Source organism: Ooceraea biroi, chromosome 7 (genome assembly GCF_003672135.1).
Source record: "Ooceraea biroi isolate clonal line C1 chromosome 7, Obir_v5.4, whole genome shotgun sequence".
NCBI lineage: Eukaryota > Metazoa > Arthropoda > Insecta > Hymenoptera > Formicidae > Ooceraea > Ooceraea biroi.
In genome coordinates, this window is record NC_039512.1 from 5,961,577 (window position 1) to 5,983,625 (window position 22,049).

A 22,049-nucleotide genomic window follows, 5' to 3' on the forward strand; every position below is an offset into this window, starting at 1 on the left:
ATTTGTTGTGGCATAAAGGGATTTTCCTTCAAGGCGTTAGGCCACTCCTTAGAGGCAAGACCAGAAGAGTGGTTGATCGTCGTCTGTGATATTCAAACTGAGATACGCGAGATGTTTTTCATATGTATAACATATACGTGAAATGTATTGCATTATTATTGTTAAGCGCATGTCATTTTGAAAATCGACTAAGCTCGAGTAATATTAAGGATAAATAAAATAAAACTTGAGATTGAAACATATCAATAATTGGAAACATGAAAGTAAATGCGAAATGGAAGTAACGTAACGAAATATAGTTCATAATGAATCAATTTTTAGAATATATTTGTATTCTGTTGATGTAGTCAACCTTTGGAATTGCTATTTTAAATAAGATATTGGATTGGATTTATTTTAGATCTTTATAATGCAATTATTTTAAAAATTCTTCAATCCTATTCTCGTAATTTGTAAAGTATTATCCAGTCTGTTCGCAATCTGTTCGATGTGACCTCCTTTCTATTTTGCAAATTTGTTATAATCGAAATATCAATGTGTTACATGCAATGACAAGCTTCATAACAGATTCCAGCGAAAGAAATCTTTTTTTCCAGTGGAAAAAAAAATGAGATACATTGACGCATACAAGTCCCCATGTGCCGAACAGGTTTGTGATAATTCCGCCATTTCTCTGGAACCTCGTTGCTCGTATTTCAGCTTATCAAAATCGGACGAAATTTCGCGTTTTCATGACCTATCGCGTTCATTTAAAACTGAGCAAGGAAAAATTTCGCGAAACCTATGAATACATAATGGGAGAAATATACGTGAAAGGTATGTATAACGGAGCGCTTTCGAGTGATTGCATAAGACATAATAATAGAAAAAACGATAAAGTCACCGAAATGTTATGACATATATTTACAACTTTTTAATTCTAATAATATACAAGTTAATTCAGAACTTCCGTTTCGACAACAATAAGGATTTTAACAGCTAGACTATACATATACATACTTTGCATATTTTATGTGAAAGATAGTTATTGTTACAACCATTGATAATTACATTGTATTATTTTATAACTACAAGTGGAAAGCAGATAAAATACTTATAAATATAAAAACGTTTCTCTTATATATTATCTATGCGAAGCGATATTGAATTGCGATATCTGTATTGCATATTGAACAAAAATAAAACTTATGAAATTTTGATGATTTCATGGTTAGCGAAAATGAGGTTGTCCTTCTTCAGCAATCGCGAGAGAACAGCTTTCAAATAAAATAGCAATCGCAGATAACGGCAGACGATTTAATCCTACTTCTCGCTCGTTCAGGTCGTCCGCTCTTAAATCGTTTATCTACAAAACTTGAAGAGAGCGAAGGAGGCTGACGAATGAACGAAGTGAAAGATTACACCGCATAAGATTGGAAAGCTAACGAACAGCGATGTCTCTGAGTCGAAGTCTCTGTAATCGTATTTGAACTTCTAAGGTTCTATAAGCCTCCTTTGAAAGGCGACATAAGTTTCGTTGCAGCATGAATCTAATAGTGTGATGTACAGACTCTATGATACTTATCGTATTATCGTGAGAGTCCCATTTTTAATTCGTTTCAATTGATCGGTGCTTAGTCCCTTTGACTTGCTGGAATGCGCTCGACGTTTCTTCTCATTTTTTCATTTTTTAACTTAAGTTCTTTTGTAATTTAATTCGTAACCTTAATATTATGTACATACAAATTATTACAGATTCAATAAAATGAAGTAGGAGGATACGTGCGGAAACTTTCGTTATAGCAATAGGATTCATGAAAATTAATGCTACATAACGCTGTCGTCATTAATTCTCAGTGGTAGCCAGTATATTATTGATTAATTTCTCTATTTACTGCGATTCATATTCAAGTATGTAATAAGGTAGACGCGTGAATCGAAACAAAGTGTATTATTCAACTACATTGAATCGTACTAAATTATTCGACGTTACATATGTAGTGGGTTTAAATCCGGACATTGCGGCCGCGTAATATCGGCGCGTTTCTCTATAGTGACGGAATATGAGGACGCGATTCACGATTCTCGGTGGCTAAACAAATCAAACCGTTAATATTATAGCATTTATTACAATATTTAAACGTGAGGAATAGGGAACCACTGGTGAACAATAAATTTATGTCGATTCAGTATTGTTTGTTATCGATCTTTAAATTGATTTCAACGTACAATCGATGTGAAGCATTTTAGCCGTAAAACTACAATACTTTGCGTGCCGATCTTCTTCAGAGTTACCGATGCATTATATCTCCGTGTTGTAAAATATTTATCATATTACTAATTTATCATTATATCATTAATATAATATTATCATTATATTAAAATCATTTCGTTACGACATATATTGCATTTTATTCAACGCGAATAAATTTTTGATATCAAACAAGTTAAATTATATAAATTCTGTAATACATATATTATTCTCTGCTTTTAGGATATAACCGTCATTAAATTTGTCAAAATTTTCCAAAATTAATTTTTATACTAATTACGAACAGTCTCAATTAAACTAATAAATTCAGTCGCCTGTCTGTCTAGATCGAAACTCGTTGCTCATAAAATATGATCGAGTCTGATGCTGCTCGGTCAACGACACGTCTGGACGCGTAGCCAAGAAGGAAGGAATATATTACGTGCGCGCATAACAAGCAGGGTCAAGTGAAGAGATCTTGGAGTTCGACGATTCCGACCAATCGTATCAGTTCGCGAGCACGGATATATCTACTCCGGCGGAATAAATTCTTGGGAAATATTTGTTGAGCTCTCTTCCGTGTTTGGGAAAGAGGAAATATCCGCCTCGGGAGCGAAATAAGTCTGTGTATCGTACCTGAGTTCTTGAATAAAGCTTGAATAAAGCTTTTCCTTCTGATGTCTATCTCGTATGAGAGAGCATGACGAGGCAACATCTGGTTAATATTAACACACTCAATTGCGCGAATTACGCGCTTTTCATCAAAGTCGACGAAAAATTAATGTATACATGGCATTCGCTATAAATATTTGATAAAATATTTCATGAAATATTTAATGTATATTTGATTACAGCAAAGATACGGATATAATTACTCAAATATTTCATACATATTTATTTTATAATATTTTATTCCGTGTAAAGTTTTGTTAATCATTTCAATCCTTTCGTAAATAATTACTCAACACATATGTATGTACTCCCGATATTGCGAGGATAAGAAACACGCGCGCTTAGCAATAAAGAGATGCGAATTAGTATTACGTAAATTTATATATTAATCTCTCGTGCACTCTTTGATCTGGAGGCTGATAATCCGCTCGACAAAATTGGTTTTATTCCTGGATCATCATTTTTCTCGTTAGCGACGTGCGAAAGATGCTCTCGAAGCAAAGGTACATTAAGATACCCGAAGAGACACTTCAAAGCGCCGCGACGACGACGACGACGGCAAAGTGACGAGCTTGTATCACGTCGAAGGGCGCTTAATAAAGAGTGATTTTTCTTTATAAAGAGTATGTTTCTAGCAAGCTTTAAGAGCAGTTCGGCGGACAGGCACGATGTCGCGTTTATCATAGCGACAGGGCAACGTTCACGGATGGACGGAAGGGGTAGGGGTGACGATGCATCATCGAAATTGCAGCATGCGATAAGAGATAACGCACTTGCGTTTCGCTTGCGCAAAAAGGCCTGCGCACCAACCGCGCGTCGCAAATCTGTCTCGTTCATCTCTGCCTTGGTGCTCGGAAATTACCAGTATACATCGGTGTATCGACGGAAGTGAAGTTTTTCTTCTACATCGAGGATATCGATTAACCAACCGCGCGCAGAGCACGGAGTCGCATTTTTCTGCACGGCAAAGCACGACGTGCGCGCTCGCGACGCAACGCTATGTTAAGTTGCCCTCGCGTGTACATTCATTTTCTTTATGGCTATAGGAAATGATTAAAAAAAAAAGAGAAAAAAAGAGAAAAAGAAGAGGAATAGACGTTGCTCGAGATTGGAAAATGCGGAAATTTATTATTCTGACATTTAGAGCACGACAAAAGGGAATTGAATTTCCCCGCTCTTTTCTATACCCCCTTGTTTCTGCAGTGCCAATTTGCATATTTTCAAGTGACTACGGTGGATATCGACTCGACGGTGCGTCAGGAATTGTCTGTCTTTGTCATCGGGACAGAAAATAATCGAATATTAAAGGATATTTGGAGCGACTTGAATAGAACGAATCTTTTAGTAGATTGGAAATGCTTGAATTCTTGGAGCACTTGGCAAAATGTATATTTCCCGGATTGATTCGCAGCTACGGGAATACGTTATTTGCGATAGCTAGCTTGCATCACTGCCGACGATATTGCAAATGCCATTGCATGAAAACATGTTATTCCAGCATAATTCCCGCGGTAACAGCCAAATCAGGAACTCTAACTCAATTACTACGGATTAATTGATTTACATATCTAATCTCGCGTGGTGTTGCGACGTAAGCGAATCTGGAACCTCGTTGACGTCTGTGAATTGAAATGCGTCGAATCAATCTGTGTGAACTTGGTACCTGACTTTTAATAAATTAAGTTTTGAATACACGAAATGTATTTCGTATTTCGTTTATAGCTGTTTGTAGTAAAAATAATTTGGTTTTTAGTTTAACATAAAGGAAATTATAACATTTTGAAAAAATGGTTGGCAGATTATTAAATAAAAAATTTCGATGATATTGATTCAGAATCGTTTGTAGTTACACCATTAACAAATTATGGAGACAATTACGTGAAATATGCAATTCGCAACAATTTGTTAACATCTTGTGTATTCAAAACTTAATTTAGTGAAATTGGAGTTCCAAGCTTATATAGGTTGAATCGCATTTATACTGTATGCGCGCACGTTGTGTATGCACTTATAGTAAGATTATCGAGTTCCAAATCGTTATTATTATGGAGATCCCTCTGACGGATAATGAGCGCAAATGAGTTACTGGCGGACCAAGAAATTGAATTAAGGTCTCAACTTTGCACAATGGGTGCTCGCTATGTGTTGCGATAATCATTATATTAATTAAGCGTATATTAATCTTCGCAGATAATTGCTTTCGTTACGCATCGGATAACAAATAACGATAATGATATAAAAAGCAGAGAATCGAACGCGCAAAAAAACAGAGAACTATTGGGTAACATCGTTGTTCGTAACATCGAAAAAACGCGCACGTTAAGGGAATTAAATTTGATACGTAATAGAACCCATAACTTTAATAACATTTCAACAGAGCAGGCAGCTCGACGTGGAATATTCCATTTTTACAGTCATGATTTCTACGATAGCAGCAGTTGCCTGCCTGGTGATCACAATAGCTTCGCATGATAGTCATTTCCGAGTAAAAAAATATTTTCTCTTTAGAGTATAAAACTCTATACCCTGCGCCGTTCGCGTGCGCAATCGCCACACTATGGCTATTGCGAATTTTAGTTATAATCTTCGTTTATCACGTGCGAAGAAAAATGTGGGATGGTGTAAAGCGTCGCGTGCTTTTTTCGCGACAGTCGAAGCTGGCCCGAAGGGGTCAGCGTCCCTCTGCTCGATTCTCGTCATTTTATCAAAACTTTTAGCAGGCCGTATCTCACGTGTAAGCAAAATAACGCGTGTCTAAGGTCCATACTCCTGACGGCTCTTTAATTGAATAGTAACTAGTAACGTAACAGTTCACTGGTACAAACGTCCCGTTTAATGATGTTTTCTATTCAATTTTATATTACGATATTCAATCGTTTTTAATTCCTTGCCATATAACGAATGACACTTATGCCACAGATTACAGATCAAAACTGAAGAACAAGAGTGAGACTCATATGTTATATATGTGCTATACTTAACTGTTTGATGCTAATAATAACTGATCTATACTAAAATAATATTTTATTTTTAAAAAATTCGATCACTACTTAATTTCTTAATTATATCTTTAATCAATTACTAAAGATAAATGAACGCCAGGCATATATCCATCAGATTATCCCAATGAAAATGAAATAGTCAATTTTAGCTCGCACATATAATAATGAAAAAATGATAAAGCAAGCGATTAATGATGTATAGGATCAATAAAGTATTTCCATATTTTGCTTACAGCCAAGTGTTTCGTGGATAGGTCCTGGCCTGCGGTGTTTCATGGAGTGTCGGGTATAATTGGGGAAATTAATTAACGGTCTATAAGCGCGCGTCGTGGGGGCGTAGCCGGGTGTCTACACATGTGTGTCGCGTGTGTGCGCGTACGAAATTTACGTGCTATGGGGGACGTTTACGGAACTCTGATGTCCTTTCGTGGTACGACATACCCTCGACGACGGGGTACCCTCGCTACGTCGCGGCAACAACCACAAAGCAGTTGTTGCTGCGAATTACGAGGCGGTAACGTGTACACGTCCTCGGGAATTCCACCGTGATGCCGTAATAAACCGACACTGCTCCCGTATTTATACTAACGCGCGGATTACAATTGCGAGATTATTCCACTTTTGAAGTAAACGCGAAGAAAAAGGGCTTCTAATAAGAAGAGCAATTATTACTAATAGTATTATCGTAATTGTTACGATGGTAATAAGAATAACAGCTTTATAATATTCGATACTAAATAAAACGGCAATTAAAGCTGGAATTAAAGTTCTGAGAAGATAAAAACCATTGTCGTTAAATGAACAGGAAAGTCTTGTCACTTAATTGCGTTCTACAATCTTGTTCCTGACCAAAGCTTTATCTTTAATCGCCGATAGCTCAAAAATCATTCTTGCTCACTGTGAAAATCGGAAATTTTTCTTGGAAAAAATTTGTTCGAAAAAAATATCTATAATTATCTTTTAATTAAGAAAAAAAGATATCAAGCGCACGATTCCTAAAACCTATGATAAAAAGCTGTATAGAAAAAAATTATATTTTATAATCTCAGTTAAGTTTTGGTCTCAATTAATAATAATTTCACTGTGCTTAATCTGATCGTTTAAAACTGTTTTGCTACACGGGAATATGTCGGAAGAGCGTTAATGGGGAAAGTAAGGCGTCAAACAAAGTGAATTAAAATTTTGGAAATGTTTAATGTTATTTTCTCCGCAACACTTCGTGTGCTGTTGCACATAAAAGCTCGCTGCACACCGCGGTCGCAGGTGACCGTAAACCGCGCGATCGTACGGCGAATGCGTCGAGTGCATACGAGCGTTAAATGTACGGGATATGGGAAGTGCAGGCGACCTTAACGGGGTCCATTTCGCGGCTTTGTCGTGGATTAACTCTTAAGTTTGGCGACGCTGTCGTGTGACAGTAAGGACGACATCCGATGGTCCCTTTGAGAATTTCTGTTAAGCCCTACGCGCTCGCACAAACGGTCCACTTCCGATGTCTCTCGAGAATCGGTGGTGCGGGTAAAGTCGCCTTTGTTACATCAAGGGACCAGTCGTACCAGTTAGCCGTTGGCTCTTGATTAGCACGGCGAGTTACACTCGCGCGATTAGCGTTGCGTCGGGCAGTACACTTGACTGGCTTTGGGGGGTGAACGCCCTGCGATAAATTCAAATTAACGGGTACGATGCAAGAACGCGATAAAAAACTCGTGATTTAATTTAAGATTTAATTTAATTTATATGTACCTTAAAATGCACACGCATAGAGAGAAAAGAAAATATTTAATAATACTTTCCAGATAATTAAAATAAAATGGAATTTCATACTATTTTAATTTAGATCTGACGATTTTATATTTTACGTGTACCTTTAATGACAAATAATCGATTTATCTCACTTTAGGACTGAATTTTGTCCTGAGTTTTTAATCTGAAAGAGAAATGTAAATTCGTCGATTTTGTAGACGTGCGAAAGTATTTCGGTATGATAAAATATCTCTTTATACTGGAGATTAACGAAGCATCTAATTATGTTCGTTTATTTTAAATTTTGTTTTCGAGCTCACTCGGCTAAATTATTATAATTCGTTATGTCGGTCCAAATGAAAGTAGCATCCTCTATTCCATTTCGTACCGCACAGCGGCCGTAAATCACGTCTACCGGTACAATTTGCACTATATTACCATACAAATTACCATAACGTCGCCGGAACGATGGCGAACGCCCGCGCGCAATTTCGACGAAGGAAAAAAAACAGGTCTGCCCGGCACTGCGAATTTCGTGTATATAAAACAATCCTTCTAACTCATGTACGATTTTATGTAGAATAATTTGCGTAAGTGTGCGACTGAACGTTTTGACAAACGTTGTTATTCGAGCGATACTTGTCGCGCATAATATCACGAAGAGATTGTAAAGGGAGCACTGTTCAAACGTTATTCTACTCGATATTCTGAATGCGATACGGCGAAAACATTCGAAAACAAGCCGCTTCGGATCCTTTGACGGCCTGCGCATTGGCGTACCGTTAAAACAACGTAACCAAACGTTGGGTCCAACCCAATCAACGTTCTCCCCCAATTTCCGTGGTCGAGGGAAAATATGCTCGTCGTGTATGCATGCGATGTCGTTGCTCGCGCGCAGAATTCCGGCGGAAAAAAATAAAGGCAATCGCGCGAGTGCGCTCGCTCTCGTGCGCGTCCCGCCGAGATCAAAACTTTAATTTATTGTCCACGGCACGCGAGCCCTCGCTTCCTAGATCGAAGGGCGGATACGACTTAAGTGCTTTTATCAAACGCCCTGCATTACGGTGACAGATCGTTCGCGCGACTCATACACTCGCTCGATCGCGCACGAGAACGCGAGACGCACGTCGGATTTATGCGAGGAGAGCTACAAATCCGAGTGCTTTTACGCGTGTCCATAACTGAAAGTAATAAACTGTATAAGCGTACTGGCGTCGTTAACGCTAAATGCTTAAATGAGACAATGTGCCATTACTAAGATCTGTAGCTTTTATTGCGCTATCAGAACTTCTTGAGTATACTTTTAAATTCTATATGTATTTATATAGTTTGTATTTTTATTCTTCTCGCATTCATTAACATAATAGTTACATTTGTATAACTCTTAATACTTGTTGAAAGATTAAATGCAAATGTAATAATTTGATGTCATATTTTTTTAATAAATGTTTTTCTCCTATTGCGTTATAAATTGGTATTTATTTCGTTAATTTTCCTTTATTTTTTCACTGTTTAATTTTTAGTTTTCAGAGCCTCGGATTTCAGGGTTAAATAAAATTGATCTACTCTTTGTGCAGGAATTTCTATTTACGTGGATCGTTTTTCCTGCCACCATGTAACGTGGCCATATAACGAAGTTGCACTCTTGTGTGGACGATGTACACGCATTATTCTCCGTTATACGACGCGTTTGTCGCAGTACACGTGAGAGTGTGGATACGGTAGAATTAATACTAGTATACAAAATACATTTGACAGTCCAGATTTTACCGCGGCGCAAATAAAAGTTTTAATATATTTTACGAGAAATATTCGTGCAATAGAATTTGGCAAATAATAAATCTCATTGTATAACATCATATATAAAGGGGAGAGCACAAACGCCCAAATGTAACAAGTAAATGCAGCAAAACATATGAACATACACATTTCATCGCAACGATTGTAGAAAACATTTTCAGTCGATATTATTCAGTCGATATTCAACAATTTATTTAAAAAATAATCATTTATGATACATTTATTCTAACAAAAGAGTCTAAAGCTAAGCCTAATAAATAAAATCTAATTTAATACATAAAAATATTAAAAACTTTAATTAAACATTGTTTCGCGAACGTTAATAAAAATTAATATTTTTAACAATAGTGACATTCTTAGCGGTAGTATATATATAAAATATGCGTAACATAATCTGCGAAAAGTTTTAAAAGTTTTATATTAAATGTTAATGTTCAGATTGCTCTATTTTTCTCGTAGTTCACGCATCATGTATCACGTGTCTCAAAATTTGTATTGGAGCAAGCGTTATGTTTGTCGTCAATATCGTATCTGAGCTCCGAACGTCATGGTTTTCCGCAACGTTGTTCTGAATTTCCGTTTTATTTTCGAAGACATCTCGCATCGTTGGTTTTCCGAGTCGATGCGTCCCCTACCGCGGCAGAGAATCGTGTCGGCGGAAAATCCCAAGGGGGAGACGCGGATCCGTAGCCGCCGTCGTGATGGTGCTTTCAATTTTTGAAAAAAACAAACGAGCTGCTGGAACGACGCAGCTTGACGCGGAGTCGCATAGCACTCTCACCTCTTCCTCACTTACAGGACCGCACCGACGGGCAAACACACCGGAAGCCGCGGATATATCCCTGCGGTCATTGGCCAGCCGCAAAACCGCGAACCGTAACTCAATTAATCCGGATTGATCCGTGGGTAACATCCAAGCGCGCGCTGCCGACGCAAGGCAAATCTCTGCGTGTGCGTGTGTGTGCTGTGTGTTAAGTGTGTGTGGATCAATCAGGAAAGAGACAGAGAGAAAGAGAAAGGTAGCGAGAGAGAGATAGGGTGAGGGAGAGACGAAGTGACGTAGTCTCTCTTCGACGATTATTGCAACGCGATAATGATCAAGGCTAGTCTGGAGATGTTAGAAGAAGATGTTAGAAAGCAGCAGTTATTTCCGTGAATTCAAGAGAGACAGTTGCAAGCTTGAATTATGTCAGAATCGTTTGACAGTACCTTTTAATCAAAAAATTTCAGAATTGAGATCTCCGAAAAGACAGGCGTCCGATCACAATGGTTCGGACGCAAGCTATTTTAAAATTGTCTTCAACGATCAAGTCTCTCCTCACCGCGAGAATAGTTCGATAATGTTTTCTCGCTATTATTCTGATTATATAGAAACAAATATCGATGCTGATCGATTAAATTAATGAGTCATGCTTTTGAATTTATTTGTCATTTTTATATTTAATTGCGTTTTAACATTTGTTAGATATTCGAACAGTATTTTGAACAGTATATCGCTGTCGAATTATTATCTGATTATTATTTGATATATTATTCCTATTAATAGATTTTTATGGATTAAGCTCGTAAACATATATCGGCCATCGGGAATTGCGATAATTTATAATACGCTTATTATGCGAGATATTAATTATACATGTGATAGATAAACTAATGGTAACAATAGCGCTAATCATAATTTAATAATAATTCTGTCATTATTATTTGCCCTTTATTCATGGGATTAAATGAAGGCATGCATTATTGTGCTCGATAATCAGACTACTACTGTTATTCAACGAATAAGTTACACGTCGATGCAATTCACACTGATTTATCTATGCTGCGAATGTATCGCGACACTTTCGCAAACGACCTCATTTGATGTCGTAAATATGCTAGGATTGCACACGCTCTGATAGAATTGAATGTCGATGTTTTTTATCACTCTCACTTATGCGAGCGTTTCACCGAGTCGGGATCGCAAGTTTCAGTTGCCCTTTTCACGATACATCGAAGAGAACTCTCGGCCTGCATCAACAACATGCACACAATCGCGAATCCAGCATATTTTTCATACGAGTAAACGCTGTCGTGATTATCCGCAAATGCTAAGATTATCGAGCGCAAATTAATGTAAAAGCAGCGCGCGCACAGCGCACAAGCAATTTAATTACGCAACGTGCGGATATACAACCGGAAAATGTTCGCTTCGTTTCTGCAGGAGACGTTACAACAATTTTCCCTCATATTTTCCAACAGTTTCGATGAAAATTTATCATGATATCAATAACTAAATGCTTTTTGATTAAAAATGCTGCGTAATTAAAAATTGATAATCGGAGCAAAACGGATTTATGAATACAGCAACATATATTTATCTTTAATTTAAGAGATGAGATTTAATGCTACTGCAATCACACGGTGAAAATACTCTCGTTTCTCGGAGTGCTTGTAATTAATTGAATTTATTAATAATTGCTTTCCTCTATTTAACAGTACGAATGAAATATCAACGTTTGTTTATGACGGTACGGGTAACGTGACGAAATGCCTGCATAATTTCGCGACTTTTAATGTTACACACGCGTGAATATTATGACGCGTGATTCATGGTCGCCGGAAATTTCTGTTCGAATTGAGTGGCGATTCAGCCTGTAGAAGATTCCGTTGAAGTAAGAGCAGTTCTCCTCAGACGAGTGCATATCGAAAAGTACGAATAAGGAGGAGGCTGCGGAAATGAAGATAATAAGTAGAGTGAAGCACTAGGAAATCCCCGACGAGGTTCATCTTAAGGAGAGCGAGATCGGAAGCCGTCATATATCCGGATATCATAGAAGGAATATTAAATGCCAGCTTTTTCCCTATATTATCCCGCGTGTTCCAGCTGGATAGCCAGCTAAAATTTTTTTCGCAAAGCTCCCTCCGCAGCTTTATAAAGTGACGTAAACGGAGTGTCGCGATGTGGCAGTCTCGTATTGTTGCAGTAACGATGTACGGTTGTTAAATCCAATTAAAGGCGCGCATTTGCCCGCGAGTGATTTTACATGGAAAATTGATCAGCGTCGATCGGTCTTGCTGTCGAAAGCACATCGCCGAAAAACATATCGCGGGAGATGTAACGTTATCAGATGAACGCGAACATCATATCATACTGTCAACAACAAACACGGAATATGTTTCAGGCTCTCTTTCCGTGCGTTCTCACTATTGCTAGAATTCATGTGTCCCGTTTCCGACCCTGGAGAGTAAGAATATCCAAGCATCACTTTTCGCGCAATGAGTTCGCAAATTTATCTTGGCCAAATTCCGTCATCCACGTGAGATCTCTGGAGTCTCCCAGAGACGGTTTAAAAATGGTCGAGCTTGGGTACGTCGCTATCCTTAAATGGTATGGCGTATGAATATCCTTCGTCGCTGCGGTTGGATCACAGATGCGGACGCTTCGCAAGAAATCACCGTGCACCCACGAGATAAACCGAGCGCGACGGAGAGCGACGAGGTCCCTTTTCGTAAATCCACGAAGGGAGAATCCGATGATATGTCATGCGCTGATCCACCATAACAGGGCTGTCGTCGCGATTTGGGGAACAGTACTTGTTTCGAGCGGAATGCGTATTTAAGCTATTTAGAGTGCAATCACCATTCGTGTTCACAAAAATTTTTCCTTACGTAAAAATGTGAGTACGTGATAATACTAGTTTACGACAATGTAATACTTTTTCTTACTCGCTCAATAGAACGTTTCTAAAATATTATAATATTTGAACAAAAAAATTCACTTTTGAAAAGAGGAAAATTAATATTCTAGGACTAGTTGGCTCTTTTTATTTTACATACATGCCTTTTACATTACATATACATTCTTTCTTTCTAAACTAAAAAAAAGTGGAATTTATTATTGAGAGAGTCAAACTTGCGAAACAGTAAACGTTACTTTAAAGATGAAAATCGTTGTATACATCAGTGTTAAAAAAACGGTTTTCGTCAGTATGTCTACTTTCGAAAGACAACCATTGTTATAAAGCAACCGGACGTAAAAGTCCTAATTTAAATAAGATGAGGAAGCGAGCAGAGTCTTTTCTGGCGCACGTTTTTGCTCTTTTACGCCGTGGCGTAAACTCCTTTCGCAAACGCCGCGAGACTCGTCTGAAAGGCAATTATCTTGAAAGACAGCGAGGATTGTGAACTGAGGGGGACACGTCGTGAAAACAAAAAGGCTGAAGCCGGTAAAAATTACAGGGATGAAATTTAAAAGTGTGGGTACATAAGGGAACAAATAGCGAGCACAAATTTTCATTGTCAAAACTGCGAATTTGTGTCTTCGTTCCCGAATGGGGATGTGCAGATACATATCAAACATGAAACTTTAATCATCGATGTGATTGTGAAATCAAACAACGTAAACAAAATAATTACTAACGGTTAGTGACATTTTCTATCCATTATTCTTGATTCTAAACTCTGGATGTAAAACCAAAGAATTTTTCTAATTGGAGAACAATTCTCTTAATTAGATCAAAGGTAAGCTTGAATCAGTATCGTTTGCACTTTTACTTAACTACTCACATTTTATCGACATTTGCAATGCGCAATGTAATAATTTCTCAACGAAACGTAACATCTGTTTTATTTAATTGAATTTTTGAGTTTACTTGAAAGATCTTTATATTCGCGATCGGGTTATATCGCGAATTTAATTAATTCTAATTTCGATACTCATTTTTTTGTGAAATTTAATTAAATCAATGCGCTGAAGAGCGTCATATGTTTCCACGTTCTCAACACGTGCACCGTATGTTCTACTATTCACTACGTGTAATACATTGTAATAGTCGATTGACAGACGTTGTTCCAGACGTGTCACATACATCCGCATATCCGTACTTCAGGGTAAACTGGGAGTGACGCACGGCGCGATCTCCGTTCCAGCATCCCTCGAAGTCATACATGTATTTGAGCTTCTATACTAACAATTTCGAGATTAAAATGCATTTATTCTAGAAAATAGCAATAGATCAGAGTTGCTCCTTTAATAACGGTTATATCTCTTTAATTTATTTTTACTTCTTTTTGAAAATAATTGTTGGAAATAACTTTTGTTCTTAAAGTTATACATAATAATTAAAATAATTATGATTAAATATAAGATTCGCATTTGAGCAAGTTGTTCCTTGTTAATCGTATAAACATCTTAATGTTTCGCGCAATCTCAGCGGAATTCTACAGAATCGTTCGTCGTGCGTGCACGCTCTTATTTCTGATTCCGTCGCATTCTCGTCGCTTTCTCGGTAACGATAAGGAAAGCGAGTGACGTTCTCGTCCGTCGAGCATCACGGTAATTTTCCTGGCTCCTCTCGTGGGAGTACACGTTCGTTGCGTGATATCCTTTGCTTTTTCACGCGTATTAGCATCAGTATTAGGTTCCCTTGAAGGAACGAAAAACAAGAAACACTCTCCTCTCGTGAAATGTAAATGAAAATGATAATGTCGACTTGCCGCGATGCAACTCGCGCGTGAGGCTTTTCGCACGCCGAACCGGAATGCACGAAGTTTTCGGGCTTACGGGGTACACGCCGTGCGCCTCGTTAATTCGTTCCGCTTAATATCCTTATCCCGTTACGTCGCTTTACTTAATCAAGAATGCGCCTCTACGTGCGCCAAGTTTTTGCGCAGAGGGACCGGAGCGCGTGCTCGGAGAGGCCCACGTAGACTTTCGTAACGATTTTAAGGGTGCAGGAACAAGTCAGACAATGGTATATGGGTATCCTCTCGCCACCACATTTTTCCTTAAACTTTATGAATTATTATGATGAATGCTCCAAAATTAATTTGCTCTGCGCGACACGTCGGATATTTCCTTCGTACGTTCGGGCGAGTTGGGATTAATAATTATGCGAATCACATGGCGTACAATAATTAAACATGCAGAACCGGTTTCTCGCGTCAAAATGTAAACGCGCAATTGCGCGTGCGTGTTCGATTAAATATAAATATAGATAAGCCAAAACCGAACACGGTCTGTTTACATGCACGTGCGGTGCGTTTAAGAGTTATGCAAAATATTGTTGTTCTCTGTTCTCGCGAAACAATGAACGCACTTTGTACCTATTTTCTGGAAATGTTTGTGCATTGGGATCAACATCATCAGCGATGTCAGTTTGTGACGCTAGTTATTTTGCTTAATCTTGTCCGTTGAGATAGCAGTGTGACGGAATAATGAGCAGCCAATCGGCTGAACGTAAGATAAACCGACGTAATTCAGTTATGGGATGGTGTCTGAGAGCACATTCTCTATCGCGGCCTCTCGGCATTTATATCACGATCAAAGAGACGTTGAAACTGGGAACAACGGGAAAAGGGTCGTCGCCGTCGTCGTCGGCGTGGAAGCGCAGCAGAGAGTAGAGGGAAAGTACATTTTCATAATCGAGTCAAGTACTTTGCAGTGCGTCTATTCCAGAAATTTCGCAGAGGGCTCGAGAACGCGCGCGCGCGCGCCCGGTGTCTCTTACGTCGCTATAAAAAAAAAGGATGAAGGTACCTCCAGCCGAACGTAGTGAAAAAGATTATTGGATTTGCCCGGGATGATGCTTGGCGCTCGTGTTAGTACGTTCCTTTCTCGCGGAAGGAAGAATCTTTTCTTCCCTCTTTCATTTTTCTGCTCCTCCTTCGTTTTTTTACTTATATTGGCGCGGGATTATGAGGACGTGGAAGTAATTTATGTTTTTATCGTTTCTTCGATCGCCAGTAATAAGTTCGGATCTTGCTCGTAATTAGTAATCGCGATTTCTGTGGAGACTCGATTGACTCATTAAGCCAAGTGAAGTGGATGAGGAGATAATGGAAAGATTGATCACGGATTGATTTGTGATTTGCCAAGCTCCAAAATATAATGTGACGATAAAGTGATTACACTATTACTTCTTAAAAGATTTTGTAATTTTTAACAAACTATGTAATATTATAAAAGATATATTTCAGCGCGATGTTATGATTTATATTATAATTCTGAAGGCCATGTTATGTAAAAATATAATATAATTTTTATATTGATCTCTCTTGATTCTTTTCTTTACTCGGTAAGGTATTAATTAAATAATTATTCATTAAATAATATCACTCTTGAGATTAAAAAGTAAATGGACGATTGGAAAAAATAATAACTCGCTGAAAATAAAGTTTAGATTAAAATATCGGCTGCAATTGTCGACTTTAATTGAAATTCTTTCAGATTGTCACTCCCCTTGCTTTTACTCTTATAGCTTCAAATAATTTTTTTACATGGTTTTATACAATGGACAGGTTTGCGTTTTGTCTTATTTATGTTGCGCTTTTTACAACAAACATGAATAAACAGTAAACCTCTTAAATTTGCAGAACCTGATAATTTCTATAAAAACAAGATATTTAATTGCTTCCATATCAATCTGATTAGTTTTGACGTCTCATGATTCGCATCTCATTTGCATGCTTATGACAGTTTATCCGATATTACAGTTCAATGCGATATTATTGGATTGGAGAATCAGGATTATGTAGCTTTGCGTCGAAAGCAGAACGAATAGAGCGGGAAACTGCTCATTGAATGGAGCACATCTGTTCAAGCATCTGTCGGCTTTGAAGCTCGTCCTCGAATAGATGATAGAAATAACGGCCGATTTGTCCACATTCTCGGAAGCTCTGCCTCCTACAGGAGAAGAGATTGGTATGAAATAGGATTCCTTCTCGCGAGACGAAAAATGGTGGTTGCGAAGAGAATCAATATATCTCGAATCATTTCTTTTCATTTCATTCATTATATTGAAAGTATATCGTTATAAACTAGGTATCCGATCCGCTTGAGTGATTCATCGACAAGTTCCGTGATAATGTGAGCTGGACCAGTAAAAGTTTTCCCTTGCATTTACGTTCTTATATGTCATCCGTATATATGTTTTGTAGTGTGAAGAAAATGAATTGCGCTAAAGGTATTTACAATTCGCGAATTGCTACAAGTGACATTACAAAACGGCTTTCTCCGTCGTACAGAGCTGCTACCAGCCGAATTGAACTATTTTGGAATTACAGAAGGTTCATTATACATTACAAAACTTCCCCGTATTGTTGCGGGGAGAGTCTGATGAGCATTGACTTGAAGTACTGCGCACGCGAAGCGACGGAGGGTCTTATAACTCGGGCAATAAACTGGATTTCGCAGTTTCCATTGAATAATCATAAGTGTAATACTTTGCTCTTGCCGTGTGATCCAGCATCTCACGCGCCTGAATATGCATGAATTCACCACAAGTCGCAAGCAGCTGCTACTTAAAATAATTTCGCGAAACACTTTGCGTAAGCCAAGAGTTATTTTCGCTGGCTTCCTGATTATGCTTATGGAGCGACTGAGTTTCAACAGTCCCGCGATGCAATTAGAGACATTAACTCGTCATTTTCTTCAAACTTACTAACTGAAGAAATAAAATTTTTTCTGATTTCATGACAAAGTAATATTTTTCGCGGCATAATCGAGCAGAAAAAGATCTCTTCGTGATGCACGAATAGAAAAAAGTATGCCATAATAGTAACGACAAGCACAGTCCTTACATTCTTTTTCATACATCTTTGTGCAGTTTTCTTGGCGTTTTCTGTGGCATATAGCATCTTTAAAAAATATCTTTACTTCGAAACCATTAAATTCACGTGTAACGTGCCATGTATCGAATCCTAAAGACCAAATCGAAATTCACCTCATGACCGCCGTAAGACAAGAGAGGATATAAGACGGGAAAGATGATGGACGAGGTAGCCTCGCATCGGCGTTCCGAGTAACTCTTGAGAGCTTCCTCGGATCTACCTCTGTGATCTTCCTTTTACAACTTTCATGCGAAGACCAAAGAATTTCTAATTAAGTAACACTTCATATGATATCCAAACTACATACTTTTAAGTTGCATAATTCTCATGAGATTTTTTAAGGCGCTTTTGTGTTAAACATTTTACGTGCGTCTAACGTACAAAATCATTTTATATACTGCTTTGCGTGATATTTTAAAGCGCGGAAGTCAGCTGCAGCTAGAAAATGAAAAAGATGTTATTTTCCTATAACATATTTAAATGGTTAAACTGTTTTTAGTCACACATTACCTTCGTGACGACGTGGCTTTTTATAGGATGCATTTCATTTAGTCCCCGTTCTCCCCTCTCTAAACTCCCATCTGCCACACGTGAACCTCGTTTGCATATCGCGAGAGTATACGTAGGCACGTGACTAATTGCGAGCAGCATTAAAAGGACAAAATTTACGTTTCGCACGATTACAGAAGCGTAACGACGACGACGACACCAGGGAATACCGCGTTGCACGCGCAAAGCCGGGGATCACACCATACCCTTTCGCCGGCTTCTCGTTCGTACCTGTTCGTAATCCCCCTGCCTTCCCTTATTTGCCCTCGGGGCTTCGGGTGCAAACAGCGAAAGGATTACATCCTGTTTGCCGTGAATCGAAGCTACCGTAAATTCCGCGGTCTGCGCTTCTGCGGACTTCGCGAACAAGGCAACGATGCATTCGCGATGCAGTGCGAATACATCGTTGCCTTGTGCGCTATATCGAATCCTGCATATCTTTCAATCTACCAAAATATCATGTAAGAAAAGAAAGGATGGGAAATTATTTGTAGTGATGATAAGCACAGGAGTTATGGAAGAAATAAATGCATTTTAATTTTTTAAATACGTTTTTTGTTTTTTTTTCAAGCGAAATAAATTTCCTCGAAATATTCTTTTTTTGTGTGTTAGCAAGGAAGGAAAGGTGCATTATTATACCATTCATATAACGCGTAAAATTGTATTAATAGAATGCCAGGCATTTTTCCCGTGCAGGAACTTGTTGTTGCATATAGATTGTTGATGGCTGTTGCGTAATACGGCGCACACCATCAACTAACCATTTTTTTCTATTCTCGTGAACAGAACGGATTTCACTGTGCGGATACGAGTTGCGCATTTCCGGGTAATTCCAGATAATGATCAAAGCCCATACTAATTGCTAATAACTGTATCCGTACGTCATTCGTATGGTAATTAAATGTGGATGATGTACCGCAACATGTTCATTGATATTATATAGCAGTATCCATAATGTTAATAATACCGATGATGTAATAATAATACTAATTAATATATAAAAATTATATGTAATAGCTTTCAAAGTGTAGAGACTTTATATTTGTTTTATATACATTTTACATCAATTACCGACATAACAACTAATTATTGATATATTTTATCCGTTAATATTCAATACATTATTCCAGATAATGAGATGAGTATACGTATAAATTCGTTATCAAAACCCGTAATAAGATCATGTACTTTTTATGATAGTAAAGTGAGATAGAGAGAGGTATTTTATCTTATAGATCGGAGAAATGAGAAAAATTGGGAAATTTCAATAGGAAAAATAGCTGAACAGCTGTGCTGACGGGAAAAGCGTCGTCGTCGTCCGTTTTCATTCTTCTCGAACACCAACGGCTTGTTCTCACATAGGATTCTCATTAGAAAAGTCAGTAACAGATCCGATGTCTGTTAATGGAGACGGCCACCTACCTTTTTCATCGCGAAATTTGTTTTCACCCCGTTTTGAATCCCCATTAGCACCAGCGAGAGTGGATTCCCGCTGAGAGTCCATTAAAATATCATTTGATTTTCCAACTGTTTTAGCTTGTAAGAGCGTGAAAGACCTGCTTGTTTACTTTTATCTCTACATTTCTAAAATAAGATCTGTCCCCCTTTGCGTTCGCGGTATCATCCTTTCGATGCGGTAACACATTTATTTTATTTAGAGCGTGAAAACAATAAGAGTTAAAAAGTACAATATTAAAGTAAAGAAGATTCCTCGCTCGCAGTTTTGTTTTTATTTTTAATTAACGGATTCGCATATTTGATTGATTATAATGTGCATGCTCAATTATCCTCATTGTTCTCACAAGATCGATACCGACGTAATCAATACACAGTGGGCGTTCTCGTTTGTTTGCCAACCTTTGTGGCTACCTACAAAGCAGGACGTGACTACGTGCTTGAAATTACCGGCCTGTAGATCGACAGCATAGATCATTGGTACGTTACTAGAGTAAACGAATGGTACCAGAATGCAGAGGCATTGGAACAGCGTAAATCACTCGATTAAGATTTTCTTTACTTCTGTAATGAAAAAACTGTCACAACTTTTCTCCGGATATAATTTCGACATGTTGCATTTTATGTTCACGGTTGTCGCTCTGCTTGGAAACCCCGGAAAATTTGGCTTTACGCGTGTACAATCAAGAAAGCATTGTAGAATTGTAATAAAGTATTGAAATTTTATGATCTTTTATCCTTGATCAATCAATGTAGGTGTTAGAAATGGCATTTACGTCTGATTTTTACAATTTTTAATCAAGTTTGTACGTCTGTCAGTTTACAAGTTTAATAAATATATCATTATATTGTTAAATTGTTATTAAGTTAAAACTTAAATTATCGAGAAGAAAGTTAAGATCTTATTTGACAAAATGGAAAAATTTGGAAAATTCGGTGGGATGGAAAGAGTGAAACAAGTCTTCAATTCACATCATCGACCACCGCGCAAATGATATTTGCACTGGTATGGTCACGGAAAAGTCATAAGAGAGCGAGTGTTGCGCAAGCACAATATTTCTTCTACAGATCTTCTGGATGGAACTCGGGGTAAGGGTGGCGAGATTTGTATATTTTCATCGTGCAGTCGGCGTTTTCGCTTGTATATCCAGGGTGCTCGACGACGCGCGGTTCCTTTGTAATTTCAAGACTGGCGACTGGCGCGCTCGGCAGCGTTATGATAAAGTACTCGTCCTCGGTTTGCATCTCGTGGTTTCCGTTTCTCGCCGCGCGTCTAACTCGGCCTAAGTAAATACTTGACGAGGCTGCAAGCCCCAATATTGCGCCGTCTTCTCACTGCGGACGACTGTGCATACATCTGGCGAACGAGTCCAGTGGACGAGCGAGCGAGTTACAGTTTCGAGTTGGTTCCGGATCGTGCTCGGAATCATGCGAGCCCGTACTTATTTACGTTACGATTGAATTACGAGCTCATCGGATGAACTTGCAGTTTTTATCTACTAACACAATGTGTAGTCGTAGTGTTTCAGTTTTACGTAATTTCTCTCTACAAGCATCCGTTTCCTACAAAACTTTGGTAAATCTACCGATTAGCGAACCCACCTCCTATCACCTTGTCCTTGACATATATTATAGAGGTCACCCTCCTGAGTGACCTTCAAAAGGTTTTAGCCGTCGGTCGTTGTTTACTAAAAAGTTATTAACAAAAGAAGTTTAATGATTTTGCACGAATTTTCAGCCGTCCACAACAAGCAAAAGCCTTCGCTTCGCGGGCTGAAACCAAGCGTATGTGTCCGGAGCTCCAGTTTCGGAAAATATAACCTAACCAGGTTAGGTTAGGTTAGTTTAGGTTAGGTTAAAGCAGAGAATACTTTGTATTTAACTGTTTATGCTTTTGGTTAAAGTGAAGAATACTTTGTACTTATATTAAAAGAAACTATTCTATATATTAACGATTCACTGCTTTAAATGACTTTCCTTCCTTCGTTCATATACATATTCGTCTT

At 38.2% G+C, this 22,049-nt stretch overlaps 1 protein-coding gene across 3 annotated transcripts in view; it reads left to right on the forward strand.

Annotated features, from left to right (window-relative positions):
• LOC105282073 (von Hippel-Lindau disease tumor suppressor) overlaps positions 1 to 22,049 on the forward strand; it is a 48,302-nt gene that overhangs the window by 19,515 nt on the left and 6,738 nt on the right. The window lies entirely within an intron of this gene.